General features: G+C 39.5%; 1 protein-coding gene across 5 annotated transcripts in view; it reads right to left on the bottom strand.

The window, feature by feature from the left end:
• Positions 1-15,037, bottom strand: part of MARCHF1 (membrane associated ring-CH-type finger 1) — an 876,270-nt gene extending 861,233 nt beyond the window's left edge. Inside the window, exon 1 of one of the 5 annotated variants that reach the window (XM_053901154.1) lies at positions 14,874-15,037. The gene's annotated coding sequence lies outside the window, so the exon portion shown is untranslated. Of the gene's footprint in view, positions 1-14,179; positions 14,838-14,873 lie in introns of those variants that run through there. The other 4 variants (XM_019441079.2, XM_019441084.2, XM_053901155.1 and 1 more) reach the window with 4 other exon arrangements.
• Positions 15,038-17,988: the final 2,951 nt, after the last annotated feature.

Genomic DNA, 17,988 nt, shown 5'->3' with positions numbered 1-17,988 from the left:
CATTATTGAAAATTTTAGAAAGAAAGAGGAGAAAAATAAAAGCACTCACTATAAAATGATGCCAATTATTAATACTATTCATTCATTCCCTCATTTACTTATGTGGAGGTGGAGGTGGTGGTTGTTGCCAACTTTCGTCTCACGCAACTAAATATTCAAATTTCATCCACACCGAAAAAGTACAAAGACACCTCAAAACTTTAAGTGTATAGCATATACCCTTATTTTAAACAAAAGCTATACCTGAGAGTTTAAAGAATACGTATTAGCTTTAATAGTGGTATGAACTACTCACATTAAATAGCTATTATTATTAGAAAATTTATGGGGCGCCTGGGTGGCTCAGTCGGTTAAGCGTCCAACTATGGCTCAGGTCATGATCTCACAGTTTGTGAGTTCGAGCCCTGTGTCGGGCTCTGTGCTGTCAGCTCAGAGCCTGGAGCCTGCTTCAGATTCTGTGTCTCCCTCTCTCTCTCTGGCCTTCCCCTCTCAAGCTCTGACTCTCTCTCTCTCTCTCTCAAAAATAAATAAACATTAAAGAAAATTTACTTACTACCTTTAATCCTCACAACAACTGTAGGAAGGAGGTACTATCATCCATGTGTTACAGAAAAGGAAACCAACATTCAAACACGTTAAGCAGTTTGACCAGTGTCACCTCAGGAAGTAATGGAGATTGTTTCAAAACAACTCAATATGGCTTAGAGTCAACTTTTTCCAACTACCACTGTTTCCCATTTCTCTCAGAGGGGAAACTGAGACTTTCTATTTAAAATAAGTTTTCAAATTTTCTTTATATAACAGATATTTCCGTAAGTAAAATAATTGTTCTCTGACTGAGAAAGAACATAAAAACATTCCATCTCTAAAAGCATAGACACCCCCCCAACCCCACCGAGCACCCACATGAGGAAGTGCACATTATCAAATTCACACCAAGGCTGCTGAGTAGGAGCCCATGATGGACAAAAGGGCTTGTGAGTTCAGAGTCTGTAATCTACATAACTGTTACCACCATTAAGAGGAAAAAATATAGGTTTATGTGCTATGAAAGCACACAAAAGCACATAAAAGTAAAACTGAGTAATTTTTAATTGTTCTTGTAATTATTTATTAGAACAAGTTACAGATGACAATCAATGACTTGTTTAAAACAATTTATTTAAAACAAACATGATTTCTAATTTAAAAAATGGGCAGAGGACCTGAATAAACATTTTTCCAAAAAAGACATACAGTTAGCCAACAGGCACATGAAAACATGTTCAACCTCTTTAATTATCAGGGAAATGAAAATTATAACCACAATATACCTGTTGGAATGACTAGATGCAAAAAGACAAGAAAGAATGAGAATGTGAAGAAAAAGGAAACCTCATGCATTGCTGGTGAGAATGTGAACTGGTGCAGTCACTGTAAAAAATAGTATCAAGGTTCCTCAAAATTAATAGAAATATCATATGATCCAGTGATTCCACTATTGGGTTTATTTTAAAAAAACATTACTCAAAGAAAACAAAAACACTAATTCAAAAAGATAGATGCACCTCTATGTTTACTGCAGCACTATTCACAATACTCAAGATATGGAAGCAATCCAAGTGCCCATCGACAGATCAAGTACAAAGAAAATGCGATACACACACACACACACACACACACACACACACACACACACTGAAATGTTACTCAGTCATAAAAAAAGAATGAGATCTTGCCATTTGTGAAAGTAGGAATGAACTTGGAGGGTATTATGTCAAGTGAAATTAGTCAGATAAAGAAAGGTAAAGGCCATATGATTTTACTTGTATGTGGAATCTACAAAACAAAACAAACAAAAAGCAGAAACAGACCCATAAATACAGAGAACAAACTGATAGTTGTTGGGGGGATGGGCAAAATGGGTGAAGGAAAGTGAGAGGCACAGGCTTCCATTTATGGAATGAATGTCCTGGAAATAAAAGGCACGGCATAAGGAATATAGTTGATGGTACTGTAACAGTGTTGTATAGTGACAGATGGTAGCTACATTTTTGGTGAGCAGAGCATAATTACAGTTGTCTAATCACTATGCTGTACACCTGAAATTAATGCAACTTCAATGAAAAAAAAATTCTTAGATCCCAGTAAGAGTTATCCCTCATACTGTTGAGAGGCAAATTATTCAAAGAAATTTTTGCACTAGATGTACCTCCATAGAGTGTAACTTAGCATGAAATAGAAGATTTTTTCACATCATTTTTCTCTATATGTAATTTTATCATAAAAGATATACAGATAAATGCAAAAGTATTAAAAAATAACCAACACCCACAAGAGAACTATTCAGATTTAACAGAAGCTATCACTTTCAAGTTTTGCTTCATCTTTTTTTTCCATTCAAGAAGTATCTAACTTTTTTTGTCAAAAGAAATCATACTTATGAAAAATTATTTGGAAAATAAGGAGAAGTAGGGTATAAAACTAACCATAGTCCCAGGACCACTATCAACATTTTGAAATACTTACTTTTATTATTTAAAGAAAAACAGATTTGTGTAATTAGACTTCTAACACAAAAATTCCTTTACATGTCCCCAAAATATATTTTTGGCCTTTCTGGGTTACTGGGTACTGTGTTGAAAAAATTTTAACACTTTTTGCATCATTTTTAACAATATCTATAAGTTGGTAACTATGGCTCATCCTCATAACAAAAGTCCATGGAAATAGTGTCTATTACCACTGCTTTTAAGATTCTTTTCTTAATTTTGGTCTACAAAAGCTAAGGAAGTTTAATGATTCTGCTTTTCAGAGCCTAAGGGTGGTTATCCTCTAACGTGAATGTTGTAAGGAACAAATCAAAAAGTCTCAGGGGCACTTGGGTGCTCAGTCGGTTAAGCCATTAAGCATCTGTCTCTTGATTTTGTTCAGTTCAGGTCAGAATCTCGCTGTTCATGAGACTGAGCCTCATATCAGGCTCTGCGCTGACAGCGTGGAGCCTGCTTGGGATTGCATCTCTCTCTTTCTCCCTTCTCCGGCTTGCCTTGTCTCTATCTCAAAATAAATAAACATTTTTTTAAATGTCTCAGACTTTACCTTTGATACTTGTTATTCAACATCCTAATAATCTGCCCAATTAATTCCCCCCACTTCTGTCTAATTCCCTCTCATTGTTCATGGCACAAATCTTTGTTTCGTGTAGTAATTACTGAATAAATACATGTTTTCCCATGTACTTACTAAATATTTTTAAAATATTAGACTTAAGAGATTTCATAAAAGATTAAGTTTAAAAGTAACCTATAAAGATAAACCAAGCTATCTCATGAAAGAGGGAGTATTGCTGGCAAGACCATTATATATATTATGCTACATCTTAGAGGGTCATTTCACACCGTGTCTTAAATACAACTTTGGGTTCCATTAAGGCAAAATTGCTAAGAAATATCAAAGGAAATATAGTTCTAGGTGGAAAGTAATTTGTCTCTAGTTTCTTACATTTCAAATCTGGGAGAAATTAGCAAAAGCAGAATCCAAACTTGTGTGAGTACTTAGGCAATTTAACTACATTAAAACTTAAGTACATGAACTCTTCTGGGACTGAATAATTAAATGTGGCTATGCACCATACTTCAGCAGCATCTATATACACTCTTTGTGTGCTACACTATTAAAATCAATCTCAAGTAAAAGTTTAGTTGAAATACTTTTAAAAGAGAAAAGTCTAGGGGCACTTGGGTGCTCAGTCGGTTGGGCATCCGACTTCAGCTCAGGGCACGATCTCACTGTTCATGGGTTCGAGTCCCACATCGGGCTCTGTGCCCACAGCTCAGAACCTGGAGCCTGCTTCAGATTCTGTGTCTCCTCTCTCTCTGCCCCTCCCCTGCTCATACTCTGTCTCTCTCTCTCTCAAAAATAAATAAATACTCTCAAAAATAAATAAATAAACATTTTTTAAAAATTTAAAAAAGAGAAAGTCTATCTACAATTCTACCACCTTAAAAACTAACAGATAACTAATAAAAATACATAAATTTTTGTAACACTGTAAAACTCCTTAGATATAAAGAATTTTAAAAGCCTCATAGACAGTTCTTAAGGTATCCCCATGAGGTAGGACAAATAAATTGAATAAACTAATAAATATCCTTTTTCTTTCAACTCTCTTTATTTAGAAATGCATTAACTTCAAAATTATCCATTCCTACAATTCTCACATTTTTAAGTGTTCATAACTTTAAGTATTTGTTAGTCTGCATATATCATACAATATTCTCCCCAGATGTTTCACACATTTGTTTTTTGCTCAAATGTCATCTGGTTCATTCATGAGGCCCCTCCTTACTGTCACCGTCACACATACACAATCACATACACTCATGCATACACACTTCATTCTTTAATATTCAAAGCATTTTGTGACAGTCCCTCCTACTTGGCACATCTCCTCCTTCGGGCTGTGACTCCTTAGAAACTGCCAAGCTTTCCCAACAATAGGGCTTGCGCACACTTCATTGTCCCTCTGTTTGAAAACTCTTTCCTTCTCTAATTAACTCGTTTTCATCCTTTTGATCGATGTCAGCTCATGTCACCTTCTCAAAGAGGCTTGCCCAGGTCTCCCTTGCTAAGTCAAACCCCTAAAACAGTCTTTCTCCCCAGTGTGTACTTGTTCATCAGTGCATTCACTCTGGCATGTGTGTGTTCATTTGTGTGGTTACTTAATTAATTTCACTGAAATAAAACTTTCCAAAAGAGGCAGTAATTGTGCCACATTTTGTTACCCATTTTGCCACCAGGACCTAGCCAGGGCATACATATCAAAGGGAAGTAAAACAAAAAGTGGGGGAAGGGGGGATTGATTAGGTCAACAGATGACTTTATACTTACTAAAAGAATTCTTTAAATAGCCTCATTTGGTGACCTGAAAGATGACGACTTTATAAATAAAACACCTTTGAAAAATACATTGTTTTAGCTTTTTCCTTACAATTTCTCTCACTATAAATAGAATTGGCTTAGTCCTGATTCTTGTTCTTTCTTGTTTTGTTTTGTTTTTTTGTTTTTCCTTTTCTTCTACAGAAAAAAAAAAAGTAATTTACCATGTATCTTAGGCCAAGTTCCCTTCAAAAGAAGAATGTGAAATAGAAACTTATGTGCAGGGGTGCCTGGGTGACTCAGTTGGTTGAGCATCCAACTTTTCACGTAACTTTTCCCAGGGTTGTGGGATCAAACCCTATGCTCAGCATGGAGCCTTCTTAAGATTCATTCTCTCTCTTCCTCTGTCCCTCTCCCCTGCTCGCATGCTCACTCTCTCACTCTTGCTCTCCCTTTCTCTAAAATAAAATTTAAAAATTTTAGTTAAAAAAAAAAAAACATGTGCAAATACCAGAAGGTGATCCCAGATGGTAAGAATGAAGCACCAGGTAAAGTGAAATAGGAAATAAAAGCCAATATAAGAGTATGGAGTTGGGTTGTCACCAACGCCAAATGAGGTTCCACTCAACCTGGACCCTCAGGGGGAACTACAGAAAGCCTTTCTCTCTCAGAACTGCCCACCTATTCCCACTGATTGAGGGATTCTCCTAGTGGTATTAGCTTCTCCCCACTTCTAGGCTGCACTTTTAGGGGCAAAGGGATATATAAGACATGCTGGTCAAATCACAGAGCAACAGTTAAAAGATACTCTGCGTAAGTTCAAGGTGAGAAGAAGTCAACACAACTGAGGCACAGCCTGCCAAAAATGTTTGCCACAGTCACAGGAAGACCTGGAAGTGAGGCTGAAAAGGAAGTGAGACTGAAAGGATATACATCAGACTCCAAGAGGCATGTGACACACAGTATGAGCATCAGGGCATTGCTCATCAGAGAGTCAGCCTCAAATAACAAGCAAGGAACACCACAGTCCCTAATTTATCATTCTTACCAAGCCTCGGTGAGTTTCCTAATGTACCTTAATACACTGAAAGCAAGGATGGGAGGGAAAGAACCCATTCCAGGCATTTTGAACAACTTGGTTGTGTCTCAAAACCCCGTGGTTTCTCAAGATCATAAGACCATGAAAGACCCACCACTAATATCATCCTCAATGAGGAAAAACTGAGAGCTTCCCCCCTAAGGTCAGGAACATGACAAAGATGTCCACTCTCACCACTGTTGTTCAACACAGTGTTGGAAGTCCTAGCCTCAGCAATCAGACAACACAAAGAAATTAAAGACATCCAAATTGGCAAGGAAAAAGTCAAACTTTCACTCTTCACAGATGACATGATACTCTACATGGAAAACCCAAAAGACCCTATCAAAAAACTGCTGAAACTAATACATGAATTCAGCAAAGGTGCAGGATATAAGATCAATGTACAAAAAATGGGTCGCATTTCTATACACCATAAAGCAGCAGAAAGAGAATTCAAGGAATCAATCCCATTTACAATTGCACCAAACCCATAAAATACCTAGGAATAAATCTAACTAAAGAGGTGAAAAATGTATACACTAAAAACTATAGAAAGCTTATGAAAGAAATTAAAGAAGACACAAAAAAATGGAAAAACATTCCAGGCTCATGGATTGGAAGAACAAATATTATTAAAATGTCAACACTACCCAAAGTAATCTACACAGTCAATGCAACCCCTATCCAGATAACACCAGCATTCTCCACAGAGATAGAACAAACAATCCTAAAATTTGTATGGAACCAAAAAAGACCCTGAATACCCAAAGCAATCCTGAAAAATAAAACCAAAGCAGGAGGCATCACAATTCTGGACTTGAAACTATATTACAAAGCTGTAATCATCACAACGGTATGGTACTGGCACAAAAATAGACACATAGATCAATGGAACAGAATAGAGAACCCAGAAATGGACCCACAAACGTATGGCCAAGTAATCTTTGACAAAGTGGGAAATAATATCCAATCAAAAAAAGTCTCGGGGCGCCTGGGCGGCTCAGTCGGTTGAGCGTCCGACTTCAGCTCAGGTCATGATCTCATGGCTCCTGAGTTCGAGCCCCGTGTCAGGCTCTGTGCTAACAGCTCAGAGCCTGGCACCTGCTTCTGCTTCTGTGTCTCCCTCTCTCTCTGCCTCTAACCCACTCACATTCTGTCTCTGTCTCTCTCAAAAATAAACATTTAAAAAAAAAAAAAAAAGAGTCTCTTCAGCAAATGGTTTTGGAAAACTGGACAGTGACATGCAGAAGAATGAACCTTTATTACTCCATACACAAAAATAAATCGAAAATGGATAAAAGACCTAAACATAAGACAGGAACCCATCAAAATCCTAGAGGACTAAACAGGCAACAACCTCTTTGGCCTCAGCCGCAGCAACTTCTTACTTGACATGTCTCCAGAGGCAAGGGAAACAAAAGCAAAAATGAACTATTGGGACCTCATCAAGATAAAAAGCTTCTGAACAGCAAAGGAAACAATCAGCAAAACTAAAAGGCATCTGACGGAATGGGAGAAGATATCTGCAAATGACACATCAGATGAAGGATTGGTATCCAAAATCTATAAAGAACTTATCAAACTCAACACCCAAAAACCAAATAATCCAGGGAAGAAATGGGCAAAAGACATAGACATTTTTTTTCCAAACAAGACATCCAGATGGCTAACAGACACATGCAAAAATGCTCAACTTCACTCAATATCAGGGAAATACAAATCAAAACCACAATGAGATACCACCTCACGCCTGTCAGAATGGCTAACATTAACAACTCAGGCAACAACAGATGTTGGCGAGGATGTGGAGAGAGAGGATCTCTTTTGCTCTGCTGGTGGGAATGCAAATTGGTGTAGCCACTCTGGAGAACAGTATGGAGGTTCCTCAAAAAATTAAAAATAGAACTATCCTACAATCCAGCAATTGTCATCCAGAGAATACAGGAGTGCTGATTTGTATGGGCACATGCTCCCCAATGTTTACAGCAGCACTATCGACAGTAGCCAAATTATGGAAAGAGCCCAAATGTCCATTGACTGATGAATAAAGAAAATATGGTGTGTGTGTGTGTGTGTGTGTGTGTGTGTGTGTGTGATGGAATATTACTTGGTGATCAAAAAGAATGAAATTTTTCCATTTGCAACAATGTGGATGGAACTACAGTGTATTATGTTAAGTGAAATAAGACGGTAAGAGAAATACAAATATCATTATGATTTCACTCACAGGTGTAATTTAAGATATGAAACAGATGAACATAAGGGAAGGAAAGCAAAAATAATACAAAAACAAAGGGGTAGACAAACCGTAAGAGACTCTTAAACACAGAGAACAAACTGAGGGATTGCTGGAGGGGTTTGGGATGGGGGATGGGACTAAATGGGCAATGAGCATTAAGGAGGACACTTGTTGGGATGAGCACTGGGTGTTATAGGTAAGTGATGAACCACTAAATTCTACTCCTGAAATTATCCTGAATTTATAATCACTTAAGGGGCACCTGGGCAGCTCAGTCGGTTGGGCGTCTGACTTCAGCTCAGGTTATGATCTCATGGTTCACGAGTCTGAGCCCTGCATCAGGCTCTGTGCTGACAGCTCAGAGCCTGGAGCCTGCTTTGGATTCTGTGTCTCCTTCTCTCTTTGCCCCTACCCTGCTCATGCTCTGTCTCTCTCTCTCTCTCTCAAAAATAAACATTAAGAAACTTTCATAATCACTTAGAAATGGAATTACATATTTTAGTTCACTTTGAGTATCTATCCATCACTAGACAGGTTCAACAAAAATTCTAGGTCAATCCTCAGAAGTGTAGTTAATTTAGGTCATACTTGAAGTGTATTGTTAAAGATATTTCTGAAACTACTAACCAACCTTTGCAACATTTCTTCTGAAAGAAATATATTCTTGGCATTGATACATTCATCTATATACCAAAAAGAAAAGAAGTTACACACAATTAACTTATTAACTTTATTATATGCAAGTGACAAGACATCAGTCTGTATCAGTTGCTTGTCTGAGTAACAAGTTGAAAAACAAAAGATAGTTGTTTCTAGAAAGAGGGAAGCTCCAGACTTTCCACGTTATCCACTCCCTATATGTGGAATTTATTTGCAAGTTAGGATGATTCATATATCATGGGGTTCCTTCGTTCAGAAAAAAAGTGGGTTTTATATATACACACGTGTGTGTTTGTTGTATGTGTATAACACTCCCAAGAGAAAGAAAAGTTTTGCCAATTTGTTATATTTAGTTACCATGAATTCGAATTTACTAGCTTCAAGATTTCAGATGGAAGAAGCATCAAAGAGGTAAGCTGAATTTTAATGGTGTTTTTATCCCCTGGGATGACGAGTGGGAGCATTTGCCAATCTAGACAAATACCAAGAGGCTGAGAGTATGAGCAGGGGACCACTGAAACAGGGTAGGGAAACCAGCAGAAATTTTGGCAGTCTTATGGGGCTGGAGATAAAAAAAAAAAAAAAAAAAAAAAAAAAAATAGGTGCAGGAAGGACCAAGATGCCAGTGAGAAATAAATCATGAAGCATCAAGCTGACACATGCATGGTTTTAGCCACATGACATCTGCTGACATGTGAAACTACGTATACGATGCTAAAGGACTAAGAAGAACGCTTCTGAAAAGAAGAGCAGGATTCTCAGAAGTACTGCCCCGAATTGTGTTTAGTACCTGTGAATGCACCAGTGGATGCTCTAAATATCTATGCCTTGGCAGCTAGGTTCCCCCGCAAGGGATAAAGACTATTAGTACTTGAGTCAGCTCAGTCACTGATTGGATTATAAGGACTGGCAACCTCTCTAATTCATTCACCTAGCAGGAGTGTCGACAACTCTTTGGACCTGGATAAATCATCTGGAGCTTCTAGCATTTGTCACAATTACTTCTAGTAATTGTCACAATTACTAAAATCAAGAGTAAAGACAGACACTGAAGAAAAGTTCTACAGTAATCCAGTTATTGGTGTTAACTAACAAAAACTTTCAAATGATCTTGATTAATATGCTCAAAGTAACAGAGGAAAAGGTGGAAAAATAGATTAATTGGTATCTATAGCAAAGAATGAAATGCACATTGAAAACCAAAAAAATACACTAAGTAGAATAATAACCCATAGATGAGCTTGAGAGCATAACAGCCATCGTGAAGGAGAGAAGGCTAGTAAACTGGAATAAAAGATCAAAGGAAAATATCCACACAAACATAGAAAGAAAGAGTAGAAAATAGTGAAACAAGTGTAAGAGCGTGCTGGGCACAGTGAAACCATGTACTAAACATACAACTGAGACCTCAGGAAAAAAGAAAAGAAACAGAGTGGAGAACTATTTTTTTCAAGAACTCATCAATGAATTTCATCTGATGAAACACATCAATCCACAAATTCAGAAAGCACTACAAACTCTAAAGAGGATAAACAAAAAGAAAACCACACCTACTAACATCATTGAAGGACTGAAAAAAACTAAAGACAAATGAAGAATCTTAAAATCAGCCAGAGACAAAGACACATGACCTGCAAAACAACAAGACTGACAGGTCTGATGGAAGCCCAAGTCAGGAGAATAACTACTTCAAGTGTTCACAGGAAATGACTGCCAAACAAAAATTCTATTCCCGGTTTACATATTCTTTATAAAAATAAAAGCTGTATAAAAATATTTTCAGACACACAAAAAATGAGAGAATTTGTTGCCAGCAAACTTGCAATTAAAAGATATATAACAACCTATTTAGCAAGTTTTATGATAAATTGTAATACAGGAATTGCCGAGAATGCAGCTAATTAAAAATACCAGATGTTTAAAATAGAAAACACCTCTATATAGATTCACCTCTATATAAGTTTACTTCTTTTTTTTATTTTTTTTTATTTTTTTATGTTTATTTATTTTTGAGAGAGAGAGTGTGCGCGCGAGAGACAGACAGAAAGAGAGAGAGGGGGAGGGAGGGAGGGGCAGAGACAGGGAGACACAGAATCTGAAGCAGGCTCCAGGCTCTGAGCTGTCAGCACAGAGCCCTACATGGGGCTCAAATTCACAAACCAGGAGATCATGACCTGAGCTGAAGTCAGACACTCAACTGACTGAGCCAACCAGGAGCCCCTATATAAGTTTACTTCTTTAACTGAAAAGATCTATAAGTTACAAAGTTAAGTAATGAGGTAGTATTTGTTGCACAGTTCTTCCTGTTTTTTGGAAATCACTTTTGCACATCAGCTCATTTACTGTGAGGACCATACCCTGTGAGAAATGCAGGGCAGATGTTATCATCTTTATTTTATGGAAAGTGAAACTAATGCTCAAGAGATTCAGAAGCCTGTCCTCAATTACATGACAAAGTCAAAACTAGAACATGCATTTCCTTCCTACCCAGCTTTTATCACTCTGACACTGGGAAGTAGAAAATAAATATAGGGGCACCTGGCTGGATCAGTCCGTAGAGCACCCAACTCTTGATCTCAGGGCTGTAAATTCTAGTCCCACATTGGGTGCGGAGATTACTTAAAAATAAAATCTTCTAAAAAACTAAAAATAAAATAATAGTATTATAGAGGTCCATTAAGTGGCGTAATACATAACAAACAAGGGGATGATTTGGGCTTCTGGAGATTTTGTCTCAAATGTTCTTTAATTTTGTTTTTAAAAACTCCATTACCTATGTTATTTTAACCCAGTGAATAAGATATTATGACACTCCTGAATATTTCGACTGTTTCATAACTGTTGACTTTCACTCTTAACTTTCGATTTCCAGAAGAAGCAGAGACACCAAAACTTTTCAGCCAAAAACGTCTTACTGAACAATTTCTTTATCAAAGACCTATGCAAGAGTTAACACCACAATGTCTTGTGATGCATAAAACATCCTTTAACTAGTATTTGAAAAACACCATAGAAAAGCTCATAAGACAATCTCTGATGGAGTTCAAGATATAATGTTGCCTCAAGGAAGGCAGAGAGTTTCACTGTATTACAGAGATTCTACAGTATCTGTTCAAATCCAACAGCTGGAACAGGGAAAACAAGAGGCCACCAAATAATATAAACTTATTCCTCCTACATAATTTTTTTTCTTAGAAATCCTCCAGTATTCTGACACCATGCTCTTTTCTACAATGTTGAAAACATCACTATTGCCTACTGCAGGCAATAGACTATAGTTTTGCTTTTGTCTGATAATGCAACTTCCTCTCATCTTTTCCTGTTAAGCATCCTTGCATAACCAAATAGCCAAAATATTTGTGAATACATTAAAGAACATCGTGATAATATTCTCTAATTCAGGGACATTCTTTTACTTCATGTTTTTAAAATAATACTGTACTGCCTATCAAATATACGAAATCACATATATACGTATACATGTTTATAAGATGCTCATACTTTCTGAGAACTTTCCTCACATACTCTAGTGTATGCGTAGTGAAGATCATTTTTTGTACCTTCTTGGATAAATATTTTTAAAACAAAAGATTTCAAACATAAAACATAACCTATCTTTAATGTGTAATTTTACTTACCTCAAAGGAAGTAACACATTCTATTGTTAAAGGAAATATCATTTGCCAAAAAAACACTAGCCAAATACCATATACCTCCTGCTTATGATTATTACTTGCTGACTGTCTGACTGGGACTATATATATTTTATACATACATATATTTTTTATGTTGGGTGTACCCCATCACTTAAGCACATCATCAGCCTGTATGCTCACAGGGCTAGTTTCAAAAAGAGATGTTGTCACTACAATATGTAAGAAAAGCAGCCAACATGAGCAACGGGCTCTCTAAGAACCTTCATGTAAAGCTCCTTAACGTTTACTATAAGGAGACAAGTACAATAAAGTTAAAAAGAAAGAAACTTTTAATGAAACAGGTGGAGCCCTTTATAAGTCAGGAAACAAATAATGAAATAAAAATTATTTCTGAATCACAGGAGAAAAAGTTGCCACTAGCCCCAAAGTCCTGGGTACAGGTAAGCTCGTATCATTGGTCTTTCAACATAACACCACATAATCAAAGATTTAATTATGCACTTCCCAAGAGAAGACTGGAAAAGCCACACAGTGCACTTTTCCAAAAGCAAAACTGATGTGAAATTCTTAGTCTCACCATTTATATTTAGTAAAATCTCCTTCCATCATTTCACCCAGTTAGCTCCTTTTTCACTTCCACCACGTGTTTTAATTCAAATAATTTTCCATCGTGTCTGTTCTAAAAAGACTTCAAACTTTATCAGAAGGGCAACCACTGGTCTTTTACACTTTTATACTTCTGTTTTTAAAAAGCTTCACTTGGATCATCTATCTTTACAGAAAAAGAAAACAGTCTAAAGGAAAACCAGTAACCCTTTTTAAGAAAAGGAAAATGAAATTACTCTTTGAATTATAACTGAGGTTGTTACTTTCTTACACCCTACCATTATGTTAGATACTGGAATATCAAACTTGCATACAAGAATCTCCTTGATATTCGGGGATCATTATACACTAAATCCATGAAAATAAAACAGCTCTTAAAATTTTAAATATTTTAGATTGCCATGAATGAAACTCCAAAAGAAAGTAACCGAACCCCAAAGTAACAAACTTTCATTCCTTCCACCTTTTTAACAATGTGTTACTTCTGGAAATAAAGTGATATCAAAATCAAATATTCCAATAGGTACCGCCACTTCTCTGTGATCTGAAAATTGGACTCTTCCCAAACAGAAGGAATTCATCGATAAAACGTGTGTCAAACGTGCAGGTAGCGAGGAGGCGTGGGTATTGCTAGCTTGGCTTTCTAGCACTTAACACGCAGCACAACTCTAAGACACCTGAGCAGGTTCCGAATCTTTTCCCTTTAAGCCCTCAAAACTCTGTAACAGGACAAATCTCGAACACATTTAGCAAGAAAACCTCTTCCGAAATTACTGAACAACAAAAGGGATTGCCAGGAAGGCGTGGATCTCCCTAACTGTATCCTGAACCTGCTTCCAATTCCATCCACCTGCCGCAAATAATCCTCACAATAAGCGCGTCAGAAACCAGGAAAAAAAAAAAAAAAAGAAAGAAAAAAGAAAGAAAGAAAGCAAGCAAGCTAGAGTGCGTCTCCCTAAGTTTGCTCTTTGACTCACACCACTAGGGGACAGAACTTGGGCGTCATTCGGCCTCAATTAGTCACTTCACTTCCAGGAGCTTAAGAAGCTCGCCCTGCACCTGTCTAACTGCGACACTTACCGTGGGCGCAGGACACTTCTGGTGTCTCAAGTCCCAGCTCTCAGTCCCGCCTGCCGCAGGAACACAATGGCATCCCTCGCCCAGGCGGGTGGGTGCCGGGGACCCGGATCCGACTCGACAGTTGCGGAGAGCCTGACTCAGATTTGAGTGCATTAGCGCTACACCCAAGACAAAGGCTGCCCTCGGTGGTCGTGGACGTGCGCCCGCCCTGGGGTGATCGGTGCCCGCCCCCCTCAAGCCCACACTGGAAGCTCGTGAGCCTGTAAAGTGGCCGTCATCGATTCCGCGCTTTCCGAGGGGTGCGGTTCGCTGACTAGTACGAAGCTGGTGTAAACAGCGCGCCGCGCACTGGGGAGCCACCAGAAAAGGCTAGCGCGCAGGGCGGGCGCTGGCGGACCAGCGGAGGTAACTACTACCCCCGGGCAGCCGGCTGGCACAGTCTCCACTCACCCGAGCGGCGCCCGCAGGCGAGCCCGCCGCCTGGGAGTTGGGTCCCAGCACCCACCACGCACCCCAGCCAGGAGCCTCGGCTGCTTCGCGGACCCACCGGGCAAAGGCACCTGCTGCCAATGCTCCCAGCCTGGTGCTGTGCCAAGCCCCGCTCGGGGTCAGGGACACAGACGCCCGGGACGGGGAGCCTAGGAGGGTACGGGCTCGCAGCGAGGCGGATTGAACGATCTTGGCAATCACTCACCGGCGGAGGGCGAAGTCGCTCAGGCGGCCGCGCGGCGGAGCGCAAGGAGCATCCCGCGGCGCAGGCATCCTCCCATCCTTTGTCAGTAGCGGGCGGAGCGCTCCTCCCCAGCTTGCGGACGTACACCCGGCTCTGGCTTCGCTTCCCAGCCCTCTCCCCTCCTCTCCTCCCCCTCCCCTTCTCCGTCCCCCTCTCGGAGCCGGCACTCACTCGGCTCCCATGATGTCATCCGGTGGAAATCTGCCATGCTCAAAGACTAGAATAATCCAGCGCTCACGCGGGGAACGCAGCGCGGGCGGAGGCGGCGGCAGAGCCTTTAGGCGTACCCACAACCGGCCTGGCCAGTATAACTGGAGTTCAGGCCCGGATGAGGAGGGGTCTGCAGAAAGGTGGCTCCGAGGGTGTGGAAGAGCGGGGTGGGCGTGGTGGGGATGAAGCCCAGGACGAAAAGTGCGGGCTCTGCTGCAAAGATTCCTAACTCAGTGTTTAGACTGACGGCGAATAACAAGGGTAAGGAGAAAGTTTTTTTTGGCTTCTTGGCCGCTGTAGCGCCCCAGCACGGCGCTGGACTCCTATGGTACAGCCAGGAGAAGGCCTAGAACCCCTTGGACTCCAGAACTGCAGCCTCAGAGTTTAGGGTGTCTGGCCCCTGGCAACCTCAGTGACTGGCAGCTAAGAGGATGAAGAAAGACTCATACTGCTTATGGGCGAGAGAATCTGAAACAAAATATCCGGAAATGAGGGGGGTCACGGCGACCTGTGAAACTAACAAGGAAAAGACCATCACTCCCTTGAGAAGCCAATAACAGAAAATCACCCGAGGCCTTAGTTTTCCCTCACTTCCTCCTCACCAAATACTATTGGACACTCTCGCGGTGACTTCTTCGTGGCCTCACCCAAAGGATTGCCATCGCTGATGAAAACATTTAAATCACGAGAGGTTCATTAAAAGCCATAAAAGATGTGATGCCAACTTTATTTTTACTTGATTTTCTTTAAAATATCAATAGATGTTTTCTTGGAGGAACAAACAGCCTCCTCAGTACTGTTAATGGAAACACACACACACCCCAGATGTGAGACCCAGTTCCCCACCAATCCAGGGTTGTCTCCTGTTAAAAATTGTTGCTGTTCCAAGAACAGATCCCAACAACTGTCTGCACTCATCAAGGAGTCTCTTGAAGTCCCCAGAATTACCTGCCACTATCACCCCTGGGCGAAACTAACGTTGCTTGGGGAAGCATTAACAATCAGTGCCGATTAAGCTGGATTAACTGAGAGTGTCTCCTCAGCAACACACAGACTCTGCCAGTGGCTTCATCCACCATCACCCTTTAGAAGTAAAAAGACTAGAGACACCTGGGTGGCTCAGTCGGTTAACCTCACTCAAGTCACGATCTCAGGGCTCCTCGGTTTGCCTCCCACCCTCCGCCACTGGGCTCTGCGCTGACAGTGTGGAGCCTGCTTGGGATTCTCTGTCTCCCTCTCTCTCTGCCCCTCCCCTGCTTGTTCTCTCACTCTCTGTCTCAAAATAAACAAATAAACTTTTTTTTCAAGTGTAAAGACTAGATACACTTAGTACAATTAGGAACTCCTGAATCTTTGTAAATACAAAGAGAAAGACTCAGTATAATAACAACTTGAAGGCTAGTTACTGTATTAAATAGGCTTGTAAATCCATTTGAAATTCACTGGGACTTTTCTTAGGAAAAGATAACAAAGTGTGAAAAAAGAGGATCGGAAATTATTTTTAAAAATAAAATGTCAAAAAGGCCATGAGGCATAGTTTGAAAATAGCGTACGAAATCTAAAAGTGTTAACTTGCATTTATTTATCTTCAAATTATTTTAAGTATCACTTATATATTGTATATTATAAATATCTATTATAAATATGTATTTATCATCCTTGTTGATGTTCTTAGTTTTTTAAGAGTTGAAAAAAACCTTTATTTTGAATGTTTATTTATTTATTTTTGAGAGAGAGGGAGGGAGAGAATCCCAACCAGGCTCCGTGCTATCAGCACAGAGCCCCACCCAGTGCACAATCCCATGAACCATGCGAACATGACCTGAGTCTAAATCAAGAGTCTGATTCTTAGCCGACCGAGCTACCCAGACACCCCTTGAAAAAGCTTTTAAGGATAGCCACTTATCATTTCCTCCAAATCAAAGTATAAAAGAACATGTAAAATGTATGGACAACTTCTAGAAATGAGTATTTTTAAGGATCAAAATAATGAATATTTCTAATAATCAGGGAAAATAGGAAAGAAAATAGATGGAAAAAAAGGTAAGGATTTGGCAATGTAAGCAATGACCGTCTTTGAGAATAGACAAACAATCTAATTGCTGGGGGGAAAAAAGTAATTAGAACTGCTAATGATGCTGTTCTAAGTATTTCAGAAGGTCAAGTTGTAAACCTTCCTTCCTAGATTGCTTCTCTGATACTCCCATCTGTCTTCATTGCCTTTGTTTATCTTGCTGTTCTTCAGCATTCTCTGGACTAACACACAAGTGTGGTGACAAGAAAGGCATCAGGAGGTAGCAGATCTGGGACACTTAGACAAATAGTCAAAAGGATCAGAAAAAGTATCTCTCATTTTTTTTATCACTTTTATAAAGGGCTAAAAGCAAAACCTCTATCTCTTCCTTTAAGAAAAATGAAATGCATTCGTATGTGATAATTTATTTGGTCTGTGACAGGTGAAATAAAATAGGTCACTTACATCAAGGGGCTTTAAAATGGAGCCGAGAGGCCATTAAGGAGATGGGCCTTACATATCTTCATGGGTGGAACCGTGAACTTTTGAACCGGGCCAAACCACAAATGTTCCAAGAAATCTGCCCAAACACCTGCAACTTGCTACACTTAGAGACTGCTTAGCAACCAGTTACTTTCAGTCACAGTTTTGTTTTGTTTTTTTTCTGCCATCAACACTAATCAAAAACTCTTTGTAAACTACATATAAAAGCAATCTCTTTTGCTCCCTAGTGGGAAACTGTTTGGGTAGCTACCCAAATCTGTATACCCTGAACTGCAATTCTTTGATCCCAGATAAATGTTCTTGCTTAATTATTGCCCCCTCATAATTTAACTTGACAGGTCCTAAGGA

Source organism: Panthera pardus, unplaced genomic scaffold (assembly GCF_024362965.1).
Source record: "Panthera pardus isolate Hobbes unplaced genomic scaffold, ASM2436296v1 HiC_scaffold_13, whole genome shotgun sequence".
Lineage (NCBI taxonomy): Eukaryota > Metazoa > Chordata > Mammalia > Carnivora > Felidae > Panthera > Panthera pardus.
Note: the sequence above shows the minus strand (reverse complement) of the source record. Positions and strands in the feature narration are given on the sequence as shown.